This window comes from Lygodium microphyllum, chromosome 28 (genome assembly GCF_053477565.2).
Source record: "Lygodium microphyllum isolate KBCC chromosome 28, Lygodium_microphyllum_v1.1.10, whole genome shotgun sequence".
Taxonomy (NCBI): Eukaryota; Viridiplantae; Streptophyta; class Polypodiopsida; order Schizaeales; family Lygodiaceae; genus Lygodium; species Lygodium microphyllum.
The window spans coordinates 75454925-75470456 of NC_141162.1; positions in this window are offsets into that span (position 1 = coordinate 75454925).

A 15532-nucleotide genomic window follows, 5' to 3' on the forward strand; every position below is an offset into this window, starting at 1 on the left:
GTGGATGTTATGCCTCTTATGTGAGACGCATTTGGAGTTGAGTTAGCTCTACCATTGATTGTTTTGAACAGTCCCACATTTGTCCAAAACAGGGCAGCCACCTGTTACTTCAATTTTATGCTTACAAGTATTGGCATTTGAAGCCCGATTATGCCCGGTTGGTGCCTACATGTCTGGGAATGTATGCCTATGAGTTGGTACTTGGTTTGAGCTTGGTTTGAGCATTATTTTACTAAGTTTTTGACTATTATTTGCTGTTGGAAACTTTAGGACTGAAGCTATTTATGCTACAGTTGGGTTATGCCTATTGGTCGAGTTGCTCCTGGCTACTCGATATGATGTCATGATGTATTTGGACTATGCCACACGTCTTGTTTATGATCCAGAATGCTTTTGCGCTAAGATTAGAACTCGATTTGGATTTGACTGTCACTTTTTTACAGCTGGCATTTCATCTATGACATGGCTTATGCCTAGGCTACCCAGTACGGGTTATGATGACTTGGTGAATGCTTTATGGTTTGGTTGTGGATGGCAGTTGTTTGAGCTTGTCTCAACATTCATTTGAGTATTCCCTTGAGTAGTTGGACATTGACTTGGCTTTTTCCATTATGACTTGGCTTTTTTCGTTATGACCTTGGATGCTATATGGGATTTGATGCTTTGATTATGGATCTTGGCTATTACTTGGATGCACTTACAGGTATTGAGCAGTGAACTGCTCCCTTGTTTTGGCAGTTGCCTATTGAGCTGTGATTGCTTATTTACATTTGATATGCGGGATACTTATTGACCAGTGGACTTGGATAGTGCTTGGGATTTATAGTTATGGCCGTCCTGCTTCTCTGTTGTATGGCATCTATGCTATGTGGGCTGCTATTGTCCGTGTATGTCAGGGAGTAGTTGATCTTTATGGCCAATCGTGTATGCACATGGTCTGCTGCTATGTATTTTATAGAGCCTCTTACCTGGATGCTTTTACACAGATATTTGGGCTTTTATTGGAGCTTGATTCTTGCAAGTTTATTTGCCACGTGTCGTTCTTGGTTGGACATGTATGTCAGTACATGGTATGAGACACTGCAAAGTTATGTATACTCCTATGTTTCAGGGATGCTTATGCGTTTATGGCTCCAATGCATTCTTATGCTTTTATGGCTGCGAGCTACAGTGGTTGGATATGTCATGCTTTTGTCTACTAGGCTTGTCCATGTGGGAGCTTTTGTATCTGTAGTTGATGCCTTTGTGTTCTCCCTTTTGGTTTGGATAAGTCCCCTTTGCAATATGCTATGACGATTTCCAGTTCTTCTAGTCATGCAGACAGTCCTCTTGATGAGCCTATTCTCTCTGATGAGAGTTCCCCAGATTCTTTGAGCTCCTTGGATGTATTGGACAGCCCTACTCATTCTATTACAGAGCAATTGTCCTCTTCTACAGGTTTTACAGGTTCTGTTTGCTTTCATTGTGGAAAGACAGGGCATGTGAAGCATAAATGCTTCAAGTGGATTAGAGAGCAGAAAAGATTGTGCTGCACTAGACATGAGAGCAAAGTTAGTGATACAGTAGGTGAGACCACTATTGATAGTGGTATGGTGCATGTAGTTACCCATGATGATGCAGCTGAGTCTAGACTCCTGGCATCGTGTTACCCTGCAGATTACTTGCTCAGTGATACGACCTATATCTTTGATTGGCTTTTAGACAATATGGCATCTTGTCATGTTACTCCGCATAGAGCTTGGTTCTCTTCTTACAGGGAGATTGACATATGTATTTCTTTGGGCCTTGAGCAGGATTTTCATGTTATTGGTACAGGGGATATACACTTGGCTTTGCCAAATGGGTCTTCTCTTATGTTCCGTGATGTCTTGCATATACCTAGGCTCAGTAAGAGCCAATCAATTGCATGGTGCAAGGTATTATGTCTCTCTTGGGGATACTTCATGGAAAATCCATCGTGGTTGCTTGGTATTGGCCAAAGGTGCTAGATATGGCAGTGATTATGTAGTGCATGTCTCTCATGTGGGAGATTCTATGGTTGCAATTACTCAGATACCACATGTATTGTTATGGCATTGTCGCTAGGCCATGTACGACACACTGAGATGGATGCTTTATGTGATATGGGCTTATTGCCTGCTCTTCCCCATGCTACTTGCCCTCATTGTTCTCATGGTCCGTGCAAAGCCTCTTTGGCTTATGGCGATTGTGTGAGGCATGCTCATCTAGATCTAGTCCATGTTGTAGTATATGGAACTATGCCTTCACAGTCACTTGGTGGAGCGTCGTATTTTGTGACCTTCATGGATCATGCTACCCACCATGTTTGGGCTTACCCTTTGGTACAGATTGAGGATGTTGTTACTATGCTTGATAGATTTATGGATTCTGCTAGTAGCAAGCTTAGATTCTTGCAGATGGATTATGAGAGGCATGCTATCTCTCCCAGCTTACTAATCTCTTGTCAGCAATATGGCATTGATTTCTTATGCCCACAGTATTATGGGATTGCTCATGGCATGTATCTGACCTTACAGGCAAAGGTTGTTGCTATGCTTACCACAGTTGGATTGTCTTATGGCTTTTGGGCTAAGGACCTTATGATGGCAGTCTACTTGGTTAACAGGACAACGTGCTTGACTTTGGATGGTATTACACCGCATGAGGCATGGAGTGGTATGAGACCCTCCTATGATCACTTGAGGATATTTGGCTGCCAGGCCACTGTCAGTATGCCACATGAGCCTATGTCACGCAGATGTCTTCTCCTTGGTTATGTAGATGGTGACTTTACGACTTACAGGTTTTGGGATTCGGATGCCCAGCAAGTTCTACGCAGCCGTCATGATGTCTTTTATGAGATGCAGACACCTCTAAAGCCTCTTGATGCGCATTCACTGCGCTTTTTGGCTCATTCTAGAGCCATATGTCAACCTTTCGCTTCGCTGAGGCCGCATACTATCTTGAGACCCCGTCTGACTTGTGTCCAGGATGCTAGCCCTCTTTCATGATTGACTTTAGAGAGTTTGGATGCTCTCTGTTGTCTTGTATGCGCCACGCTAATGCTATGCGCTACTCTGATGATGATGATGTACAACCTTGCACTCATGAGTTGTGCTGGATTGCTCCGTTGTATGGAGCCGTGAGATCACTTGCCTCCTGGATGTCTTAACTCGGAGATTCCTGACACTTATTGCACAGCTCGCTTTTCGATTGGGCGTTGGGTGATATGTCATGATTCCTCACCCTATCTCTTTTCTTTTCTTTTGTTTTTTCACTCCCTGGCCCATTGGCCTTTTAGTGGAAGGTTATTGGGGTAAAAGGCCCTTGGGCCTGCCTGTGTACAATGGCCGCCCATATTCTTTATTCATATATATATGAAAGTGAAATAAGGTTGTCATAATATTATTGATAGCACCTACATTGTGTGTGCTCTTCTCTCCCACGTCTCCTGCATCCATTTCAAGAACGAAAGTACATGAGAGAAATAAATACAATGAAAAACATATTCATGTAGCATCATAGAATGTATCTCCTGATATATTAAAGTCATCAAAGCACATCATATTCTCTATAGAAACAAACCACAAAGAAGAAGAATTCATATATACCAATTTATGAATGGAACCAATCACATAGTATTTGTATTATAACTTCCACAAAGAATCAATATCCTTTTTCTCTCGTAGTCTCACAATATCTCTCTCATATACAATGTTTTGTGTCCAAATCTCTCTCTCTCTCTCTCTCTCTCTCTCTCTCTCTCTCTCTCTCTCTCTCTCTCTCTCTCTCTCTCTCTCTCTCTCTCTCTCTCTCTCTCTCTCTCTCTCTCTCTCTCTCTCTCTCTCTCTCTCTCTCTCTCTCTCTCTCTCTCTCTTAATGATACAATGGAATACCATAGAATAACAATCCATAATCCCCATGTGGTCATGGAGGCAACCTCTAAGGGGTATGGCTGATTGAAAAGGATACCAAAGCTACTATATTGACTCTTCATAGTGAACTACTACATTGTCACTCCCAATCTTGAACTTTAGTCTTCAATTTGTACTATCTTCACTCAAGCCATCTAATATGAGCTTCTATTATCCTCTTTACAAAGTATGAAAACATCCCCAAGCTAAGAAACCATCAAATAAAACACATACAGCCAAAAGCATAAGCTTGCAGAATGAATATAAAAGCTCATTAAAAGGTGTAGAACCCAAACAGAAGGCAGTAAAACCATAATCCAAAGGAAAAACCCTTATCAACCCATCAAAATACATCCAAAAGATCTTCAAACTATCTCAATACATTCATCCACAACCATAACACGAGTCAAATAGAACAAAAATAAGACCTTACAAAGGTAAACATAATATATTAGAACCAAAACAGTCATTTAATAAAACACATCACGTCACCACAAGCCAACCAAAAACCTCAATGAGCTACAAAAATATCTTCAATCTAAACCAACACTTTCTAAATCACTCGCAAAAGAGATAAAACCCATAAAATCATGCAAAAATAGGTAATTTAGATCCTAGAAAACAAGTAGAAACATCTAAAAATCTAATCAAATTAGCACAACAAAAGCTCATGTCAGAGACAAGAATTATGTAAATTTAGGTACAAGTGAGGAGGGAAAAATAATATGAGGAGAAGAGAAAATTTTAGTTGTGTATATATGTGTGCATGCACGTGTATGCATGTATGACTGTAATATTTCAGATATTAAATTTTTCATTTTTCAGCGGCGCATCGTGCTGGAAGGAGGGAAGGGGATAGAGGAGCCAGCAAGCTCCTCACTGGAGCTTGCTCGGCTCCACAGGCATGCACCATGACACATAGGAGGGGGAGGATTCCCTCCCCTCCCCTATAAAATTGAGGGAGGGCCGTGGTCTACGAGGAGGAGGAGGAAAGGATAGAGACGAATGATGCCGCCTACCGTTGAGGGAAAAGAAGGAGCTGTGATGCCGCCAGAAGAAAACGAGAGAGAGCGTTGAGAGCTGTTGAATGCTATGCTGCGGCCCTGCGATCTGTGGAAGGAGGGAGGGATAGCCACTTCGTCACCGCCTACAAACATTCACCCCCCGTCATCGCCATCAAATCCCCCCCCCCCCCCCCACATGGCTTTTGACTCCCACAGAAGCTTCTTAAAGCTTCTAAGGGGGGGCTCCTTAAGCCCCCCTTCCTATACCCTTCCCTTAGAATCCTTTCACCCCCCTCCCAGTTTTATCCCCTTAGAAACCTTTCACCCCCCTCCCGGTTTTATCCCCTTAGAATCCTTTCACCCCCCCCCCCCCCCGGTCTTAAACCTTTAACCCTTTCCGTGGGACCATTAAACCCCCACTCCCATTGGCCTCATAAACCACAAATCCCCCCCCCCCCCCCCCCCCCGTGCTTAAATTTATAAGTCCCTTCTTGCATTTTCCTTGAAACCCCGTGTTGCACCCCCTCATACTCTTTTTTATCACACCTCCCCTAAGCCCCTTTTTTAACCCCCGTGTCCCCTTTTTCCCCCGTGCTATAAACCCTTGTGTTACCCTTCAAATTTCCCCCCTGGATTTGAAAACCCCTAAGTCCTTTCACTCCCGTGCTCAAAGATCTCCCAAGGTTCATATGGTTGCAAAGCCATACTCACACACAACCTTTTTGCCGTGTATATACCCTATAGGGCCTTTTTAGGCTTTGTAAACCTTTTCCTCCTAAAGAAGCTAAGACCTTAAAGCTCTTATTACCCCCCTTCTCGTGGTCAATCCTTTAATGGCTCCTTGCCTCGAAAGAGAGAAGAAGAGTATCGAAGCGACGGTGGAATTTCGAAAAGGAGAGTAAAAGCTGCCTTCACATTCAAAGGATTACAACTACGATGCTGCCTAAGAAAGTCCAAGGAGTAGCTGCGGGAGGGTCATCTCCCGGTATCCATGTGGATATCTCACCCCAAAACCATGTTTTTCCTTCTTGGTTTTATATCGGTTTTAATTCAATCATGCAAGATGAATTGTTAGGGATAAGATATATTTTGTCCTAGTTATTTACGATGAAGGAATTTAGTTTAGTTGAACATGCAAAATGGATAAAGTATAAAACATAGTTTTCCTTCAAATAGCCTTATGCACTGAAACGAATTATGAGCAAGATTATTTACCCACTAAAGTAGTATATTCTAGTTAAATCTTGAAGGAATTAAAAGTGCATTTTGCACCATTAACCCCTATTCTTTTTTTTTGCAACGAATCATCATAGAAGGTGAAATTCATGAAAGGTTTCTTACGTTGCTTAAACTCTAGGAAGTTATCATTGCTAACTGTATATCTTAGCAAGGAAAAGATTGTTTGGAATGAGTTTTGTTCGCAAGGAAAAAGGAAGTTTAATTGAATCTACCTAACCTCAAAGCAATAAAGTTTAGGACTGAAAAATTAATTGTCACATAGATAACAAATCGTGCCGATGTGATCTCGATACTACCTTCTAAAAGTTAACAGAATTAATATAAACTTAGAAATACCTATGCTGCGAAATATGCATTGGGAATGATTTAAAAAAATCCAAGAAACGTTTATACCTTAAATACTTGCCCACCTTCCCTGATTGTAGGGTCAATAAATCGTAACGTAGAAGAACTAGGGTTTGTCCCTGAGGTTCTTAAAGAAAATAATAAAAGGAGACCCTAGGTCACGTCAGCTTAAAGAAACTGAAACGGATTGTTTCATCGCATATTACGATGCAAGACTTGTGCAGCAAGTACGAAGTCATATGGTCTTGTGATTGATTCACAAGAAGAAGGGTTAAATACCCTCAACAAGGATGGCTGATCCTTACGCAAGTTATCTTGCAAAAGGATGTATTCTTTGATATCCTTCTAAGCAAGGAAGGTTAAAAACCGAAAACTAAAGTATCCAATGAACTTTAGGGTTGACCAAGTTGGGTTAATAGGGTACGCCCTAACCCAGAATATAAGTGATCTTGCCAAGTTGCAAGACACCCTGGATCGAGTGCTGATGCATTCGAAAGGAAAGAATCATTCCTTAGCAGTTTGCCAACAACAAGATCGATTAATGGAAATGTTTGTGCTTGCTAGAGATTTTAGAGCACTGTTTGATTTATGAATTACAAATTAAATGAATATTTATACTTCAGGTTGAAGGCCTGAAGGGAGAGGCAATTTCAGTTACCCCCCACTGCCTGCCTGACCCTAACCAAGGGGGTTGTTGACCGCGCCGAGAACGTGGACCGAACCCACTGCGAGAGGGCTCTCCGTTGAGCTCTACTTGGAGCAGGAGGATGCTTGGGTGCCAAGGGGGCTCTGGCCGTAAATCCCTCACCTCCCGAGTCCTGCACAAGAGGCTAACGTGACTCGGGATCGGATCTCGAGGCCCGCATACTAGTCTACGGGCGGAAGCTTGAAATAGTGATCCCTGTGGATTACTGGATAGCCTTCGAGCGGATTATGGACAAGCCTACGGGTGGAACTCCTTGTATTTCAAAGATAAATATGATGATATCTTAATAAAGAACTTGTTTGATATTGTTTTTCTATGTCACGTGATAAGATTACATGAAAGAACTAGTGCTTAATGGATTAATTAAAGAAGCTGATTGTTACATGTCCAATTAAATGTGTTAGATAATTACCTAACTAAAACAAACCGAGGAAAGTGCGGAGGATGGGCCATGGGTTCGTCCTACGGTTGGGTGGTCCCGGTTGGCCGGGAACTTTTCTCAAATCTCGAAGAACAGCAGGATGATCGTCAAAGGACACGAACAACAAAAGTGATGACCTAGAGTTATGTCTTACCCGATTTACGTTGTTTTAGGGGAACGGAATGGGACTATGCCTTATGGCAGAGAGGTTGAGCTTTGTATCCCTCTCGTTTCCCATTCTCCTTGAACCAAGTGCAGTGTGAATGCGCTTCGGACCTGGCGTTTCTGCGTAAAGTAGTTCGCGTAGGTCCGACGCTAATTGTTGTTAGGTAATGACCAATCAGGAAAACCCTAATTCCGGTCGATCCTAAGTGGGAACGGCCAGAATACTTCCGCTATGTGGCAGACGCGGAAAGTCCTAGATCGCAAATCCCGTAACATTCCATGGGAGTGCCGGGTGGAGCTTTCTAGACATCCTTTCCGATGGACTGCTAAGACGTGTCCTGGACCATACTAGTGGACACGTTACAATGACTATATATGTGTGTTTGTCTCATTATTTCAAGTAGTACAAAGTATGTCTATGTTTTTCCTATTGTCCTCACACATGGTCAAATAGTGAAAATTGTGTATGTGTGGCACAAACAATGAAACTTGTATTGTTCACATGGCACCCTTAGATTTGCTTGTCAAAGTTTTGAGGTTGCGACACATGGATGACATTGGCACCATGGTAGAAGCATACTATGGTATATATGTAAGTCAAGTCAAAAATGTGTGTGTGTGATAACAAGTCTAGTAGGTTTTTTATTATCATAATTAAAAAAGTTGAGTGTGTTTATGTAGCAATGAGTGTCTTAAGGGAGACACGTGTGTGTGTATGCATGCATGGCCATTATCACAATGTATTTCTTATGTGATGTGGATACACAAATAGGTCTAGCCACAAGAAGGCAATGTGTTTGAGAAAGAAAATATATATACTTTGAGTGTGTGTGTGTGTGTGTGTGTGTGTGTGTGTGTGTGTGTGTGTGTGTGTGTGTGTGTGTGTGTGTGTGTGTGTGTGCGCGCGCGTGCGTGAGTGCGTGCGTGGGTGCGTGCGTGCGTGCGTGTGCGTGTGTGCGTGTGTGTGTGTGTGTGTGTGTGTGTGTGTGTGATCTAATAACTAGTCAAGTAGTAAAGTGGTATTGTGTCAATATGGGTCCATATGTTTGAATGATTGTATGGAGAATATTCTTTTTAGGAAAGAGAGCAAGGTGTATCTAATGGAAAATTTTGTATCATTAGTAAAGCCTCCTCAGAAGCCAACTATTTCTATTGTAAACATGTCTCTAAAATATGAGCATGAAAAGAGTGTTGTTTGATCATATAAAAAATTCTAGAATTTTTATCATAGTTATTTCAATGAAAGAAAGTTCTAAGATTATAACATGATCATTTCTAATGTCAATTTTAGTCATTCGGATTAGTTTTTAACTAGAAGAGGAGAGAGAGAAGGATGTGGGTCCATTTTCTGAGTAGAAAATAGCATATTACAGCAAGTGACAACCATCTAGAGCCATTAACATGCATGCCATAGTAGGACAAGGCCCATCAAGTGTAGGTGACATCATGAACTAGCTAGTGACAATAATTCTAGTGCTTCTAGGCTGTAGACAACTACTTTTCTTATTGGTTGAAAGAGACAACTGGTAGATTTGAGGGTTTCTCCACAAGAAATCTCTAAATTTTCTCTCTTTGTGGCAGTCTCTCACCTCCTTCAATCAATTCTCAAAAGATCTCAGCCATTTGGAGTATATAAAATATAATATGATGCTTGTGTTGCCCAATCTAAGGAAGTCATTCTTGGTTTAGTGTGATGCATGTGGTAATAGCATTGGGGGTGGTCTTATACAAGATGTTCAAGTTGTGGCTTTTGAGAGCCAAATTCTCCATGGTGTAGAGAAGAAATTGCATGTCTATGAGAAAGAGCTCTTGGCTATGATTCATGCATTGTCTACATGGAAACATTACTTGTTAGGGGCTAATTTTACAATGTAGACAGACCATCATACTTTGAGGTACTTTATGATGATATAGACAAATTTGTAAGAGAAACATATACTCTATGTTTCATTTTTAGATTGTACACATTGATGATAAAAAGAATGTTGTGGCTAATGCACTGTCATGTAAGCCCACAAATTTTAGATGTCAACATGGTTTATCACACTAAGTTGGATATGCTGAAAGAGAAATATATTGCTGATTCAAACTTTGCTAATGTTTATAATAAGCTTTGCAATGGCCAAAGGCATGAGCACTTTGTGCTAAGAGATGGATGCATGAACAATTGTGTGTCATAAAGCAGTTGAGACCTAGAGTTATCACTAAAAGTCATGCTCCTCCATATGCAAGACACAGAGGTATTGATGCCACAGTCAAGGCAGTGGAGCATTTCTTTTATTGGCGAGCTTTGAGGTATGATATAGAGTAGTTTGTCAAGACATGTATTGTATGTTAGAGGGTAAAGCATGATAGGAGAAAGATGTCAGGCTTGTTGGAGCCCTTACCTATTCCAGATAGGCCTTGGCACATCATTGCAATATATTTTATTTTTGAGGTTGCTAGGACATCTACAAGAAATGATGGGATATGGACTATCATTTTCAAGTTTAGCAAACATATCCATTTCATTCCAATGAGGAAGAAAATAAAGATTGATCGTATGGCACAATTATTTTTGTGGCACATCTTTAAGCACCATGAAATACCAAAGTCACTTGTCAGTGATGATCGAGACCCTCAAATGACTAGTTTATTTTGGAAGGGTTGTTTGAGAATATGGGTATGACACACACTACAAGATATAGGCCTTATACCGATGTTTAAAGCGACGAAAATGCAAATAACAAAATTTATCCCCGTCGTCGCAAAAAGCGTCATTATTGGCGACGCCATAGAACAGTCACTATCACCATCGCTATCAGCATCGATATTGATATCGATGCCAATACCGGCGCTGATAGCGATGGTTTGTGACGTATATAACGACGCCAATAATGACATGAGCAGTAAAATTTGCGACAATAATAGCGACAGTAATAGGAAAAGAAAAAAATTTGTGGCAGGCACATATAGCACATTGTGCTTTATGAGAGCCATACAAAATAGTTTCTACACTACTGTGTACAATGCGCTTGCAAACAAAAACAATGTATACTGAAATCATAGAACTAATACATCAAATAAATACATGATCGCATAATAAGCGATTGGTACAATCATGACAAGATATCACTAATACATAGAAAATGTCTACATAGATCAAGCGACTAAAAAATAAAGGTGTGTGAGCTTGATCCAAGGGTAATATAATGTGCTTCATTTTCAAAAGATGGTTCAATGAGAGTTATTTGCGAATTACAACTTGTATATAGTTAGGGAGCTCTTACATGGTGATCTGCATGAGGACATATATATGCATTAGCCTGAGGGTTTTGTTGCTAAAGGCAAAGAGAAGATGGTCTGTAAACTCAAACGGAGTTTGTATGGGCTGAAACAAGCATTGCGAGAAGATGGTTTGCATGAGGACATATATATGCATCAGCCTGAGGGTTTTGTTGCTAAAGGCAAAGAGAAGATGGTCTGTAAACTCAAAGGGAGTTTGTATGGGCTGAAACAAGCATAAACTTCCTCATGAAGTTCCCCATGTAAAAATGTAGTTTTAATATCCAACTGATGCACAGTCCATCCATAATGAGCAGCCAAAGCAACCATAGGCCTGATGGTCGTCATGCCGGAAGTAGGAGCAAATGTCTCCTCATAGTCAATGCCTTTCTTCTGTGCATAGCCTTTAGCTACAAGCCTTGCCTTGTATTTGTCAATGGATCCATCTGCATTTCGTTTCAACTTGTAGACCCATTTTGTTCCAATGGCTTTCTTCTCAAATGGCAAAGACACCAAATCCCATGTTTGATTCTTAGTGATAGAATCCAATTCAGCTTTGATTACTGCCACCCAATGCACACTCGTAAAGAAGCTCTCAAAATTGTGTTTTACATGTACCTTAAGAGTACATGAAGAAGACACCATATCAAAATTCTACCCATATATAATAAACTAGCAGAACTCAGATGATCAAAATATGCACACCAAAGATTTGTGCTTAAAACAAATCAATCTGGAATTGTACATACCATATATATCACACATATCCTATATTTGTTAAGCTTGTGTGACCTAAAATATAATGAATGAAATGTAGTCATTGTATCACCACATGAGGGACCATGAATAGTACATCGATCATCCGCAAATATAGAAATCAAGCCAATCTTGACAAATGTAAAAATTGACATCAAATACTTTTTAATATTGCATACATGTAAAGCATTTGAAAGTGTAAGAGTATTGCCATTAGTAATAGTCAACATAATTTTACCGAATCATTTAACAAGATAACAAGAGTTATTAAATGCATGTGATAGTACTATCCTTAGGGATAGAATTAAGAAAAGTGAACATATGTGATAGTATTACCCTTAAGGGTAGACTCAAGAGAAGTGAATAGAGTGTTTTGCAAAGTAATGCACTTAGTGGCACCACTGTACACACATCTGAATCCATATTAGACATGCAAAAATCATCTAGAAAAGGGTCATAACTACATTGCACACTAAATGCCACTCTTTATCTTTCCCAACATTGCAATTTTTGAATTCGAAGGAGAGGTATCTATAATAGTCATACTAGCCTCTTTCACAACTAGTTTGGGATAGTTCTTAATAACACAATTTCTTGCCTTACAATGCTTGCAAAAGCTTTGCATTTTCCTTGTTGTCCTTATTGTTCTTATTTGTGTAAAAAATAAATACAAATTTTTACTTTTTGCTTGGACTCCAACACATAATGGATTTGACAAACCACAAAAGCTTGAACTCCAATACACATAATGGATTTGACTAGTCACAAAAGCTTGAACTCCAACACACATAATGGATCTAGTTCGTACATATTGTTCTTCTTGTCTGAACTCCAACATACATAATGGATTTGGTTTGCAAATATTGTTCTTCTTGCAGTAAAGTAAAAATCCAATCCTCAAATGACAAAGCATTGGAGTTTCATTTCATCTTTAAACAAAAAGTAGATACAAAACTCTAATAAGAAACAAGGCCATTGAGAATAGTCTGCACAAGTGAACTACTTGGCGAAACTTAATTTGCATTAAATATCTATCCTTCAATATCTTTGATATTTATATAAGCCCATAATAAATAGTTGGTTTTATCAAACTTATCCTGAACAACCAACAGACTGAATGCACAGATGCTATCAGCCATGTCCATGAGTGCAATTGATGAAAAAGTCGCATGTATAGAAGAAAAGTACAACAAATACCAACTTGTACTATATAACACAAAGTAAATTGTAAAAGTCCTTATTTGTAGAAATGAATATTATTGGAAATTCTAGAGAGAGGAAAAAAGCTTGCATAGTGTTGACAAGAGTACAAATCGAGTCTAAATAAACCCAAATAAAAATCTGACAATGCGAAGCTCCAAAGACTCGCCCTTACTATCAGCTAACCCACGAATGCTCATCAAATTTCATACCAATTAGAGGACATGAAGCAAAGGGTGTTCATGAATCTACCCAAGAGGTCAAAGCCCACTATGATATCAAATGTTGGATTCAAAGTTACAATTATGCACATATTAGATATGCTCAATTCCCCACTCTCATAAGGTGCCACCAATGATCCATGGTGCTCTAAGTTGTAAGGGCCCCATTATGAGGAGAAGCCATGTGTGAGCTTGGACATTGGGTGGGGCCTAACTTGTATGTTAGATAAGGTCTATATGACGAGATGGCAAAAAGGTGACCTTTATGGATCTAGCCTTTGGGTTAGATATAGTTATGCCGGTAGCAACTCGAGGTACAATGCATCGAGTTGTGGGATGTGGGAGTTATCAAGGGCCCCTGTTTTGGGGTGCCCTTGTGGTTGGGGGGTCTTAGGGGGTAGTAGCCCCCCTGCCAAGGGTAGCATCTGCGACCCAACAATAGAGGGAATATTCCTTGGGTGACTCGAAAAGATTCGTACTGACTAAACTATCCTCCTAAGCTATAAAAGGAAGACCCCTCTAAAGCCATCGAAAATCTATATTTCACCCAATCAGAGTTCTTCCAGCTACCCTTAAGCTTTTTGCCTATCATATATCTGGATCGCCATCCAAGCTTTATTAGTGGAATCGCACGGGTGGACAGAGCCATCTTTATATCAATTCGTTTGAAATTAAAGCAATCTCTATTTTTCTCATATTTGATGTGTCTTCTCTACTCCTTACTGAGATTCTCTCCATTGTGCTGTGTAATTTCTACAACACACATATAGCTCAACAAATAATAAGCTTGCAAGCATACAACATAAAGTCTATTGAGAAGTATCAAAGTAGAATATTTACAAGAATAAGTTTTCCTTAGAGTGAATGGATATGTATACAAGGCTAAAGAAAAAAGACCTCCTAATGAGCAAAAAAAAGTGTTGCAATGGTTCTAAGTGTGTTCAAACACATCATTACCACTATATGGGTCTAAGTATATTACTATTAAAATCCCCATAAAACTCCTTAGTATCATTTCTTTGTGGAACACATTAGCTTTGATTTCAAAAAAGGTGGAACTTGGCTAAAGAATGTGATCGCAAAGGTGTTGTGAATAGTAGGTGAAAATTTTGGAAACGGTCCTCCAAGGAGCATGGCTAATGGCCATTACCAATCCTTTAGCATAATTTGGAGCTTAGAGAAGCTATGGAGGATCATATCATCCTCCACTAAATGGAAATTTTTAAATCTAAACCTTTAAACTCCATAATAATCAAGGTTTGCAATTCAATTAGGTTTCTCAATTATTTGGCTTTTATACCATCTCTTTCGATTAAGGAAAATTGTTTAGCTTACATATCATCTTTCTCGACTAAGAACAATGTCTTTTATTGCCTTAAAAGAACTCTAAACACTCACTTCATATTCAGCTCAATTGTTAAACTTCAAGCTCAATCATTTCACCTAAATTATCCAAAATCTTATATCTTACTTCAATGCCTTGTATATTGGTGAAGTTTAGGTCCCATTGTCATAAGCATTGTAGAACATTCTTGTGAGGTGAATCTCAAATCCAAGAGGTCATATCCATTGTATCCTCAAGCTATATAATCAATGTTGAAACAAATGGAAGACCCAGAATCCCATCAATGCCAAGAATCCACCAACATTTGCAAGCATTAACAACTATAAGAAGAGGAATTGACTTGCAAGTATACATTCAAGGCTTTGAAGAAGGGCATCACCAAGAAGAGGTAAAAGAATAAAGAGAAGTGTTGAAAACCTAGCTATATATATAGACAACCCTTTGCTCAAGACCTATTATATTTATTGTAATCAATCTTTGTAAGAGCACTTGAGCTCCTTTCAAAAGTGAGTTTGGTTTATTTTTCCCATGGCCATCCCTTTATGTTTCGATATTAAGTCACATACTTCAATCTATTTCCATACTTTTTTAAAGAATAAGAACCTACTAGTGACATTGTAAGTCAATAAGATCTCTCTATTAGAAATGGCAAGTTTAGCTTATGTATTCACATAAAGAAACTTAACAATCAAATGTTTCATACATGATCAACACATGTGACCTTCTCCTCGTGCACAAATAATGACTATAGGACATAATTACTATAGCATACCAAGAACAAATATTTCAAATTGGAAAGGAAATGATCAATAAGACTTAGCCCTCATTGGTCTACACTTAGGCCCTATTCTTGCCTACCACACACTAACTAAAAAGATAACTTGCGATGAAATATGTAAATTTTGTGGTCCCAATACTAAAAATCGAGAACTTTAGGTGTAGCTCCATGGAC